This window comes from Anser brachyrhynchus, assembly GCF_964034855.1.
Source record: "Anser brachyrhynchus genome assembly, chromosome: 3".
NCBI classification, from domain to species: domain Eukaryota; kingdom Metazoa; phylum Chordata; class Aves; order Anseriformes; family Anatidae; genus Anser; species Anser brachyrhynchus.
This window is the reverse complement of record NC_137696.1, coordinates 5,474,178-5,487,464: the sequence shown is the minus strand read 5'-3', so window position 1 is coordinate 5,487,464 and position 13,287 is coordinate 5,474,178. Positions and strand designations below refer to the sequence as shown.

General features: G+C 48.9%; 1 protein-coding gene across 6 annotated transcripts in view; it reads right to left on the bottom strand.

Annotated features, from left to right (window-relative positions):
* PAK5 (p21 (RAC1) activated kinase 5) overlaps positions 1 to 13,287 on the bottom strand; it is a 124,024-nt gene that overhangs the window by 73,919 nt on the left and 36,818 nt on the right. For 2 of the 6 annotated variants that reach the window (XM_080585540.1, XM_080585544.1), the window contains one exon: positions 7,236 to 7,385. The exons of 2 other annotated variants lie outside the window; for them this stretch is intronic. The gene's annotated coding sequence lies outside the window, so the exon portion shown is untranslated. 2 more of the 6 variants (XM_080585543.1, XM_080585545.1) reach the window with 2 other exon arrangements.

The following is a 13,287-nucleotide window of genomic DNA, read 5'->3' as shown; positions in this document are numbered from 1 at the left end:
TCCCATCTCCACGAGCTCCTCAAGGAGCTGCCGACCCACCAGGAGATGAGGAGGCGCCAGCACGGGCAAGAAGGGCACGCAAGATGGAAAGAAAGCTCCTTGGCAGCCTCTGGTCCCGCTGCGTTTCCCACACCTTGATGCGAAGCAGCAGCGAGCAGGGCCACCAGCACAGCCAGCCCCGACTCCCCTAGGGATTTAATCCCCCACCCATCTGGTCCCCTTCCCTCTGCGCGGCAGAGCCGCTTTGCTTGGCGGGCGGCTGACTGCCAGATGCACAGCGGGGGACGTCGGGCCTCTTCACATGATTATCGCTTTCTCCCCGGGAAGGATTTAGTTTATTGAGGTTGTTGCTGAGAGACTTCAGTTTACACCAGCGAAGTGCTTTGCTCGTGAGATACAACCGCGAGGGTGTGGTTTTAGTTTTCTCGGGTCAGGCGAGACCGTGGGGAATCCCTTCTGTGCCCATGGGAAAAAGGCAGAGCCTGGACGGGCTCACAGGTTCAGGATCTCCGCGTCTCAGCAAGGCGTAGGGTACCCCAAAGGTACCTGCCCAGGTTTTCTCCTATCACTGTGCTCTCAAGCTAAAGGATAAAAATAATGAATCTCCCCTGCCTGAACCTGTGGGTTCAGCTTCATTCAACATTTTCTCTAGCGTCAAATGCGCTGGAAAGTTTTTGTAAAAACCAGAACTTAGAGATTCTCCATCCCTTTTCCCCAAGATGTGGAGCTTTGAATTACAATATTGGCTACTGCCACCCTCCCAATTTCCCTGTGTGCTTTGGACACAGGCCACGCAGAAATTCAGAATGCACATTTTGTTCTGTTTCTTCCAAATTTTGCCAGTTTCCGTAACATTGCAGAAAGCTTTTCCATTTGCTTCTGCGACGTCCCCTCTGCTACTCACAGCTTGCTGTTCGCAGCCGAGCTGCCTCCTGCATGGCTGAGGAAAGCAGCACCTGGGGAACCCTGCAGCCTCTGCAGCAGGACCTGCATGTCGAGGGTCCACCAAAAAAAATGCGACTCCCACCGCTGGTTTGTGTCTGGGTGTATACAAACCTCTCCTGCGAAGTTCCTGTCTGATCACCCACGAGCTGACACAGATATACGTTCCTTCAGCATCACCACCAGGAGAAACTGCCTTACCTAGCTCCAACAAAGCCTGCAGCCTTCCTACCATCAACACCTGCTGCTGCTACGTTTGGCTGATCTTGGCCTGCGGGTTCAAAAGTTCTTCAAGGGAGGGATGAAGATATAAACAGAGCCTGATCACATAAGCCTCCTTAGGAAGTCGGGCTAAAAAGAGATTTGACTTTCTACAGTGCCATGATACGGTATGTTAAGCCGGTTACAGGCGCACACAGGGTGGTACGGGAATCGCTGCCTCTGCCTGGGCAACAGCAAGTGAACTGGTTGGGTACGTGCCCCGCGGGCAGCTTTCAAGGGAACACGGAGATATGCAGTGGGGATAGGTGTCGGCCTGGGTGGGGAATCTCGAAAACCAACCCCAAAGGTACTACAGGTAAACAAGAAGTCTTAAAAACGCGCTGGAGATGCTGAGGTGCCCAATTCCTGCAGGGAAGGCAGGCGCTCCGTTGCCTGCTAGCCCCGTGCATCCCTACGGCAGGTACAGGTACTGATCTCGTAACTCCTGCCGGGCACCAAACCGGAGACCAGAGGCCCCCCTGCCCTGAAACACAGCAGCACTGATAAAGCAATTAGCTCCCCCAGATGTCTAACAGGAGGACAGGGATCTCCGCGCCCGACGACGCCAACTCCCCCGGGTGCCAACCAACCCACACCACACCCAGCACGAGCCGCGGCAGCCATCCAGAGCAGCCCTGGGACCCAGCAGTGTCAACACCCCACCTCCAGCCCCCTCCGCTCCCACTTTGTCTATAAAACCAAGTTTGTGCTCCCTGCTGCTATTTTTATACCCTGCTATTTTCTGGCTCCTTCCCAGCCAGTTATTCACATAATTGCAGCCACCACAAGATTACACTAATGGCTTAAGTGCCACGTTCAGCCCCAGAGCTAACAAACCCTCCCTGCGAGCCGCATGCCGAGCGTTGTCTGTTGTCCTCAAATCAGGGAACGAGTCTCTGCAATTACAACGTCACTATCCCTTCTGTAATTAATGCGGTGCAGTCAGAGCCAATTAATAAGAATGGTGCTAAAAAGGTCTAATTTGTCTGAACAGGGCAGTCTACCAGCGAACAAATGATATATTGCCCCCAGGACACACGACAACATGACCGTGTGTAACGGAGGTGGCTGTAAGCACCTGCTGGAGACTTCAGCCCAACCAGACCCAGCATCGGTCCCCCAAGGAGATGGGCAATGGGCTTCGATGCCCACAAACAACGTCCCACCCTTGCTCAGCCTTAGATCTCAGCTGCTGCCCAGGAGCAGAGGGCTTCAGAAAGCCAGCATTTTCACCAGTTTCCACTCCAGGGGAAAGCTGGACTCAAAGCAGACCCCTCTTCCTTGGGGGCACACACTTGAAGCAGGGATAAGGCTTGCAGCACCTCTCCTGCAGGAGAGCACAGGACCGTCTCGCTGGAATTGATTTTTTATTAGCCAAGTCAGTAGAGCGATAATTGTTATAGCCCCCCGGGGCCGACAGCTACCAGCCATTTACAGGGCAGCAGGGAGATAAATACAGCATTTACACGTACATATAATCGTTTTATTTCTGCATTAAATATTCATTTCCAAAGGGTTTCCCGGCACGCAGGGGATTTCCAGAAGCACGGTGCAGAAGCCAGCTTTGCTGCTCTCTTGGGTGTCCCCCTTGCTGCATTTTTGCCCAACAGGCTGCCCACTAACTTTTTTTGCTAAGAGGCTGCTTTGGCTCCAGCCAGCTTCGTGTGGTTGAGGCAGGACCAGCCTGGCACACGGGGGAGCTGCAGGCAGCACAGAAATTTCTAGGGCTGCCCCGCTACACCAAGTTTCATCTCTTCCCATCTGCTCTTTATGCTGAATTTCGGGCAGCAGCATGTGAAAGGGCTGCGAGTGCTGCCAGAGGAGCTACTGCAGCACGTGGCAGCCCACAAGCTGTCTCCACCTGCTGCTGCCTTGCTTAACTTTCAGAGTAATTTGTATTATCCTCTTGGTTTTATCCTTCTACCTGCCCAGCAAACCTTTGGTGCCACTGGTCTCAATTTCTCGGTCCCAAACATCAAAGTTTTCAAGTGATGCTGTTGCACAGCTTGTAGCACCTTTGTCCCCATCTTTTTTTTTTGGCTGTTGCCTTTCTGAGACCTCTCAGGACCAGTGCCAGATGCCCAAAGTTTGGAGAACTGCTGTTCACTTTGGTGCACACATCTGTGCTTTATGGGGAACCCAGGGCAGGCACTGCTTCTGTACCGGCAGGGACATTTAATTCCTCAAATGCCGATGGATGTCACCAGATGTCCTACACTAAGATATCAGCTTGGAAACCATGTTTCACCCCCAAATTGCTCTGATCGTTTTTTCCTTCTTCAGAGGAACCAAACCGGACTTGCAGCTGCACCTTACACAATTCCCTTGGCCTAAATCAAACCTCAGGAACAAGTACCAGTTTGGAGAACGCCGCTGAGCCAACCAGAGGGGCATTATTCTCGTAATAACAAGCCTCTCCGAAGCACAGGAGTCCATGCAACCCTCGCCCCAGCATTTTGCAGCAGCTGCTTTTGCAGGGATAAATATGGCCTCGTGGGCAGTTCCATCTGCTGGCCCACCAGAAACGGTAACATTGGGGAAAAAAAAACAACTGAACAAAAAACCGCCACCACGAAAACTCCCCGAATCTATGTTTTGCTCCGGTGATGACACATTCATCCTCCCAGCTGCCTTCTCAGTCACTCAGAGCCTCCAAGAGTTTTGTGAAATGGTACTGAAAAATAATACTTTTTATCATTAGGAGAGGGAGGGGGGATGACATAGCAGGGAAAGAAAGAGCGTCTGGTCTGAGACTCTCGCAAAGTGCCAAGTTTACTGCAAAGGGCAGGAAAGAAACCTAACAGTGTCATCTATCGGAAAATCCCGACGCCCTGAGAACAGTATTTTACCAGCAAGTCCCCCGTGAAGCCAGGCACACGAGGTGCAGCAGGTCAGCACAAGCACCCAAGTTCCCATATGCTTCTCTGGTTAGGAAGCAGCTTCAGATGAATTCCTGGAAGGTTTTTTAACTTCTTTTTGCACCAGAGACTGACCAAGCCCATGTCAATGTCTGTCTGAAGACCTCGTGCGAGGCCCATGGGATTAGAGCACCCTACCATCTAATTGCACTTGCTGCAAAACCACCGAGAGCCTGAAAACACTCACTGGACCCTGGAACAGCTCACGTTGTTGGGTTTTCTGCAGCCACTGCCCTTTCCCAATGAAACTATAAACTCTCCCTTAATTGAATTTGACGATTGAAAAGTAAAGAGATTTAAAATAACAAATGTTCCCACAGCTTCCCCTGCAGCAAGGTCAGAGACACTTACTGAACTTCAGCTTAGCTGCCAAACCAGAATACCAGCAAGTAAGGAAAAGCGTTAGGAATACCTGGGCTAAGTTAGCAACCAATCTTTCTCCAGGAACAGCTCTGTACTGTCAAACTTCTGCCTTTTTTTTTAATCACTGAAAAAGCAGTGAAAAGAGAAAACTATCATGCATCACACGGACTGCAAGGGTACCTACAGAACCTGCCACAGCAGCTGCTAACAAAACGCCCCGTGGAAATATTCGGGAGACCAGAGCACAACTGCCCTGCGTTATGGGGGATGTTCTGCCTAAACCACGTCCTGTAAATGGATATGCAACATGCACAAGCTGGGAGACAACTTCACCCCCATGTGTCACAATTGTTGAAGCGGATCCCGGAACAGCACAAATGCCTTTGTGGTCAGCCTTCACAAAAGGATGCTGATAAAACGAGAAGGATACAGGAGAAAGCTGTAAAAATGACTGGATGGAAGGAAAATGTCTTAGAATGAGAAATCTGGAGCTCAATCTGTTCAGCCTGGTTAAAGCAAGACTGAGAGGTAACGTGATTACTGCATAAAACCCCCTTCACAAAGAAAATATCATGTAAAAATGGCTTTGTTATCGCTAATAAGGAATAAAAGGAAGCACTGGCTGACAGCTGAAGGTAAGGAAGAGCCAATAAAGCAAACATTTCCATACAACGAACCATTAATTTCCAGACAAGGCTCTCAAATAAAGCAGCGGATGCTGCAGAAGAAAGCGCGGTCGGATGCAGCGTGCCCTGTGCCAGGGCAAGCGGGAGGAAACAGCAGCCCGAGAAATGCTGGAGAAAAGACAAAGCGGTTCCGGGGGCTCTTTGGGACTGACCTTCTGAATCTAGGCAAAAGTGATCGGTTCGGACACCTCGCGGGGACAGGGAGCATCATTACACGTACCCAAACGCGCTTAGCCATATAAAACTTGAATAGCTCTGCCTTGCAAAAGTCAGGGTCTAAGAAAGTCTGCAAATACAAGTGCCATCGTTACGCTCTGATTTCATTCAGGGATTTCAATGTATTTGAAAACGTGATAGGTAATTGAGGAAAAAAAAGCCCTGCTCTTAATTGCCATTTCCTTTCTTCGCTTTCCCACTCACTAAGTAATTATGAGAGATATTAAACACACGAGGTAAAAACACTTGCTGCTACCTTTCCTCTCCTCCAAGAATCATTCAATGTTTGCCCACACAGCATCAAAAAGAGCATCTCTTATGCTACTTATTAAAGTTTAACCATGTTTATTTCACATGGTAGTGGTGCTCTTTGATAAGTAATGATCCAGGTAACACAAAAATAGCTAACAAAGAAGAGCAGCCAAACAAGCTTGGCTTTGTGTCACGGCCTTCGCAGTAGCCCAACAGTTACAGGGGGCATATCCATGCCGGAAAAAAATGGCAAAGAGCAAGAAGGAACAGTTTTGAGCCAGCAGCATAACGTTGGAGAAGTATTTCAGCATCCTCTTGTACTGGGGTCTGCTTCAGTTTCTAAGTCTAGGGAACGCTCTACCCTGCGGAGGCAATGGGTTTTGTGGGAACTCCAGCAACACAGACAGCACGGACTGCTGCTGGCAGCTGGTAGGGAGGCAAAAAAATAATAATAATTAAGGTGGAGGTTTCTAGGAAGTCTTACAGGAGCCAGACCAACCCCTTGGTCTTCTCCCCTGGCTAAACAGGGCACCCATGTCCTAAATAGCCCCTCTGACACGTTTAAGCTCAGTACCTGAAGCAGGCAGTGTTAGCCCTACCAACCTACTGCAGAGGTGTCTGCTTTGCATAAGGCTCATGTAAAACCCATCAAAGTCCTCAAACGAGGCTCGAAATGCTGCTGCAGCGCATAGGATTAATGCTGGTCCTTCTACAGAGGGGTGAATGTCATTTACAGAACTGTGTTAATTCCTGATTTGAATTTAGATGATGTTTTTAAATAAGAAACAAGCTCAGAACATCCGCTGGGAATCTGTGACTTGGATAAGCCTTAATAAGTCACTAAATACAAGGGAGAAGTGCACTCAGACCGCAGTGCTGTACAAAAATTATAACAACAAAAAGAAAGATCACTTCTAGAGAATAGAGAATAATGGCTTCAGATTGCATATTATCGACACAGCTGATGTGTTTAGAATGATGTGACAGCATTAATGAGCTCAAAAGCAGTGAGCTCAAACTATAAAATATGCTCTTGTGAAGAAAGAGGAGTAGGACAAGTAGGAGGTTCTGCCTAGGGTTTTCCTACAAAAGGCACTTTTCTCAAAGGAAGGCAGCCAGAACTGGGAGAAAGAAGGCTCTGGAACAGACCAGATCAAGATGAAGGGGGTGAGGACGCAACAAAGCCTCACCTTTATTCCAGCCAGGCTCTCCAAGTGCTGGCAGTTGATGCTCCATGCCCTCAGGAATCCCTCCTGGGGTGGATGGGTGATAACAAAGCTCAGGTACCACTGGACTCCCCAGAGGTTCATCATACCTAATGTACCAGCATCTTCAGTTTTTTATTTTTTTGCAGGATGATTTTCCAGCTCAAAGCAAGCAGCATTTGCAGGAGCAGTAAGTACAAGTACCCACCAGGGACGTGCAGCTAACAGAAGCATCCCAGCACCACTCCTGGCTGCCCCAGCCCCAGCCCAGTGCCATAAGCCTTCTTCACACACACCAGTTTGTTTTGGCTTAATTAGAAATGCTGGTGCTACTACGCTACCCAACAGCTCTCCCCAGACTGGTAGCGTGTTGAAAGAAAAGACAGTCGTACACTTATCTAGGAGGTGGTGGTGGGGAAACTTCCCATGGGTGGAAAGGCAGCTTGGCATCTCCAGCTGGATTAGCATGCAGCCCACATCTTTACATCGCTCCTCGGCACGGGGAAGGCTTTCTGCGGAGAGACGTGGAAGAGGCAGCTGCACTGAAGAATTAAATTTAAAATGCATTTACTTCCAAAGTGGGTGAAAAAATGTCTCTTAACTCCTAATCTTTCGTATCGTGGACTCAAGTAAAACGGACGTTCTTTTCTTTTAAAGTCATGCAATTTAATGTGATGCTTCCCAGCAGGCTGCATTTGCTTTAAATGTTTGCGTTCAAAATGTGGAACCACTCCCTCCTCCCCTTAATTTTATCTATAATTATGAATACTTCATTTGCCTAAATATAATCAGAACAGATGAGCCTCAGAAAACCACAGCCTCAGTCTGGGACAATCTTCTGCACCCTTCAGGGCACAGCACACTTGGGAAATGCTGCAGAGGGACTCGGTAGCTGCTGTCCATCAGGAGGGAGAGGAGCCTGCAGGCAGAACTCGGGGCTGATGTACAACATCCCCTAAAAGGCTCAGAACACCAGTGAACTGTTATGGAAGAGGCTGGGAATGATGAGGACTCGAGCTGACGCTGGGAGCAGGTCCAGCCCTGGGGAGGAAAGGCAGCATGCCCTCAACAAACCAGGGCAAGGGCCTGGCTTGGAAAAGTCAGGAAAGAAATCTTGGAACCTTTATGAATAGTTCCTATAAGCATCAACCTAATGCTCAGCAATAATTGAGCTGAAAATAGATAGACAAGAATTCTTACGAGATGGAGAGAGGAAACAACGCCAGCAAATACCCTGATGAGACAGCACATGTTGAGGCACTGGCTTTGCCGAGAGCTAGGCTCTGCCTGTGCCTGCCTGGGGCTTTGCTGCAGCTTATTTAGCTGTACCAGCAATTCTTCTATTGACCAGGTGGCTTATCTCTGTACGTAACCATAATGCTTGTTCCAAGAGTACTAAGAGGAGGATATTCTGCGGGGAATGAAACAGCGATGATCCGGCGTGAGCAGGCGGCGCAGAGGAACAGCACAGCACCACGTGGCTGGGCACTCCCGGGCAGGGGCACAGGATGCCATGCAGCGGGGTGCAGGCATAGGAAGATAAGAAAGCGGGCATGGGACGATGCTGGACTCCCCATGGGCAACAAAGCAAAGCAAAAGCCCCACAAATATCTCACTATGAAGTGCAGAAATCCAGACCTTGGCAAAATTAGTTTTAGGTGCAGCAGAGAGAATAAGGAACAAGCATCCGACATGTTTAAGGTGCTCTACAGGCAGTAAACACAGATACAAGAGGGACATGCAGACCTGAGGAAAGAAGATGGTGCTAAAGCATGCTGGAAAACAAACACAGCCCCAAGCAGATCCCAGAGCCAAGAGGAAGAAAACCATAAACCTCAACCTCCTGTTTCTCCCAGCAGGGAAGAATAAATGCCACCGGCAGCAAGATGTCCCTCCCGGAGGCAGCGCGGGACGCCGATGACTCACTGCATTTTTAATATTAGGAGCAGTCAGGACTAGGAGCAGAAACGCCTGGCTGCAGGAGAGGCTTCTGACCTTACAAGACGGTTAGGAAGGCTCCGTGGGTAAAAGCCCCCAGTAAGCGCTACTAGAGAGTAATTTCCACCTGCAAAATCAGCCTCTCTGCCTGCATTTCAGCTGAGCCTCTGGGAAAGTCTCTGCATCTGCTGGTTGCACCCCCATTTGGGGGCAGGCTTTGATGGACCATACAGAATGCCAGGCACACCTGCAGGGGAGCCAAGAAGGAAGAAAAAACATCCAAAAACCAACCCTTACCCTGACCCCAACCCCCCTTTTCCCAGGAGGGTAGTGGAGAGGTGAGCAGAGAAAGGTACAGATAATAGTTAGAAGCATACAGCAACTTTTAAGTTATTACTGCGTCTGCTTCTGTAGCAGCATTTTTTATTTCCTTTTTCTATAATAACTTGATCTGGACTAATAATAACCACCATTTCACTAGAGGGGTGCTGTTTCACAATTCACTAGCCGTAAGTTCTCAGCTTTGCTATAAGGCACGTTTCCTTTTGTTCCCAACAAGATTTCAAGTGCAGCACTGCACTAGTTACACCAAGTTACCAAGCTTAAAATGAAAAATTAAAAGCTGAGAATTTTTATTTACTTATTTACTTAGAAAGAGCCTATATTTTGGTACATTTCCTCCCCCTTTTCTCAGTTCTTGAACCAGGATATATCACCAAACACCTCCATGCCAATATATCAAGATACCTGCAAACGAACCTCCCTCTCTGGCAACACCACCCACCGATTGTTATTGTCCTGCAAAAATCTCAAACTTGATTGCCTCGGGGGCAATGGTCAGGGCAGCAAAAGAGCCTGAAGATTTCCGTAGCTTTCTAAGCTGGACACAAATCCCATTCCCTGCACATCTCTTTCATCATTCTGAGGAAACAGAGGACAGAAAAATCGTTAAATGCCGGAAGAACCAGAGAAACAAGAGACAAACTAATTTCTGAACCCCCAAACCATCACTGTGACAACACAGAGAACAACCAGAGATGAGAAGCAGACCGCCACTGCACCGAGAATAAAGTTATCTTTCAGGAGAACATTTGCAATAGCACTCGGGGACTCAAACAGGGACATTAGTTAGCTATTTTATGCAAGAAAGATTGCTTGAATAATCAGTTTTTCTGATGTTGCCATGTCTTTTCATTTGTTAGCATGGAGCATAATTGCTCCTTGAAAAGCTGAATGATTTTAAATTAGATGGAAAGATGGTCACTGCAAGCGAAGATAATTTTGAACGTTCCCATCCAAAGTTGAAGGTTTATAAATATGAGTTGAAAAGAAACGGAATAATTAATCTGGCAGCATTCACTTAATTTGTCCCCTTTCTTTTGTTTCTTCCTTACTATCCAAGTACACACAACCCTGGGTAATGAAGAGCAGGAAAATAAATCAATTTACCTAGACCAACTCCCTTGCCAGACCTGGAAGCCATCAGTACAGCCAGCAGCAGTGATTAAGCCCAGATTACATTAAAACAAATTTGCCATGTCACTCATAAGACTTCCATTTGGCATTGGCCCGAGTATTTTTGTTAGTCTTTATCTTCTCTCCAAACACCGACCAGTGCCACGGACTCACCCTGGCCGAGGGACCCCGTTCGCAGCAGGACCAGGGCAGGATGCTTGGGGCTTGGTCTGCCTGCGGCTTGAAAACCCCCAAGGATAGAGATGGGATCAGTTGATCCCTCATCTGCAAGCTTTCTGCTTGCAGGAGCTATTTCCAGGCACTGAAAATCATAACTCGATTGCTCCAGCAACCGAACTGACTCCCTCTCACCAGCTGATTCAGCTGAGCTCTGCCATCGTGCCTTGTTTTGGTTTGCTTTACGTATCTTTCCCAAATTCCTCGCTCTCTTATTTCTTCTCCCCCCCATCAAAGCACCATATTCCTGAAGGCAGCCGTCACCCTTACCAGAGGATTTTGCAGTTGCTATTTGTACATGGGGGAACTCCACGGTGCCTTTTCTCTGCAAATGCAAAGCTGCTCTTGCTCCACCGCGGGGTGAGCCCAGCCAGCGAGGAGCAGGGAAGGCGCTGCCGGAGGAAGGAAGGAGAAGCAAAGGGCAGCAGAGCCTCCACGTGCTGCCCTGGAGAGGCTCGCAACTTGCAGCCACTTGAAAACTTAAGAGAGATTCGGGGTCATTTCTTCTCCCGCGAGCGTGCTCTGCCTTCAGTCCGCGGGTGACGGGAGCTCTGCTGCTGAAGATGACGCATTGGGGAGAGGAGATTTTAGTAACTGGGGCAGAGGAGGAGAGGCAGCGAGTGGTGAGAGGAGGAGGGAAAAGAGCCTACATAAAGCAGCAAAACTCAGAAAGAGGCAAGGCTTTCTCAGAGAAGAGAAATGTAAGAGGGAGAGAGCAAAGTCTGGGGAGTTTTGGTGCAGAGGGGTGCATTTTGTAAGTGAGCTCCCATCCAGACACATCTCCCAAAACTCAGAACAGCTGGCTTTATCCCCCGGCTCCAACTCAACACCAAGTGACATCCATCCTGCCACCGCACGAGATTTTCAGGCCGATTCTATGCCACCACAAAAGGCAGGAGTCCAGAGGCCTGCTGAGGTCTGAAATTCAAGAAGAGTGTTTGCAGAATTACTGCACTGAAACCAAAGCTTCGCTGGGCCTCTGCGCTGGGGCCATAAAGCTGGGTAATGCACATCCCTGTGTGCCTGTACAGCAAAGTGACAAGCCTTAATACTACCAAATAAATTAAAGCATCCCCAGCCCTTCCAGCAGAGCCTCCTGAAACCCGACATGGAGGAGAGGCTGAACTGGAGGAGCGGAGGGACCAGGGAGCCCAGCTGGCTGCATATCTCAGCCCACGAGAGCAGCACTGCGGGAGGGGATGCTGTGCTGCACTCATGGCCTCGCTCAGCCAAGGCACCAGAGGAGTTTCCAGCAGTGGGTACCAAAAAACAGTCAAGTCATCTGCAGCTTTTTTTTATCCCTGAGTTTTTAAACGTAACTAACCACAGGTTCCCAATGTCCACCTTTAAGAGGCAGGGGAGTGAAGGAAATTTCGCCTTGATTCATTACGGTGCTTACGTACACATCTCACTTTAAGTGCCTACGATTTGACTATTTATGCTAAAATTGCTCAAGGAATAGATGACCCAGTTAGTCCTTGGACTGAAATCTGGGACCATGCAGATTTTACTGACAGTTTCAATTTACATACTTGCTCTTCCTGCTTCAAAGCATAGAGGCGCAATTGTTTCTTTTCAAAATCATGAAAATTTAAGATGGGTAAATATCCTCTCCTCACCAGTCCTTCCAGGAAACAAACATTTTACAGCAACTTTAATCCAGCATGGTCAACCTAAGGCAGAAGTTGGCAAATTTTGCCACCAAATAATTGAAATTTGGGAATTTGAGGAGCTGTTGGTAGGGCTGCAAAGCACAAAGTACCTGGCACACTTCAGCTACCCATGGTCTTCATACAAAGTGGCCAAGGACACAACCACCATAACAAAACTCAACAGCTGCTGATCTGAGCAACATGCTTCAACGTTCTGCTTTGCAAACAGAAAGGTGAAGTTGCACTTGCTCCCCACGTGCCCATCCTTCCTGCACAAGGCCTCGTGCTCTCCCGGTGCCTGCAAGCAACTCGGATATCCTAGGTCCAGGCACAGCAGCTGCCTTTGTACCTCAGGTACTGAGAGCCCCCTTCTCTGGAGCAGCACAGTCCGTACACCAAAGGGTAATCAATGCTCCGTGATGCTCTTTCAGCAAAAGAAAAAACAGCTAATCTGGGCTGTCAATTAACCCCAAAGACCCAAATCCCCTCCTCCCCAGCTGCCTGTCTGGCAGAGGGAGCTGCCTCCTGATCCATTCCCTGCGCACACCCCAGACCTGCTGCCCTCCTGCAAAAGCAGAGCCTGGCACCTCACCCCCAGGGCAAGTACTGCCCCAAAGGGACATCAGTCCCCGAGGGCTTTCCTCTGCCCAAACACCCATTAATTTTTACAGGACTCTGACCTGAACCGAAGTCTCACCAGTTTTAAAGCAGACGCGATTCCAAGTGCCAGTAAGACGCTAATTCACACTTCACACAGAAAAAATGGGGGGGGGGAAAGGCACGGCCTTTACACAGCCCCACTACGGATGGCAGCAAAGATTTACTAGCAAAGGGCGGCAGCAAAGCCTCCTACTTCTAAAACTTTATTACTTTTACATAACAGGCTATCATGCACTTCCTAGCATGCTGTGAAGCGCTGCCATAAATATTTAAGCGGCAGTGACAAAGTGACCGTGTTGCAGCCCGTTCCCGTACTGTGCTGCCTGCTCTCTTGGGCCCACGGCAGAGAAAGCGGTGCCGTGCAGAGGGCTAAAGCACCACGCACAAACCAGGCTGTGCACACCTGCCCTCAAGTAAAGCCAAAGGAACTCAGCCGGTTATTAAAGGTCTCTCTAAACCAGGGTCTCTTGCAGTCATTATCAGTAAGTTTGTCACCAGCGAG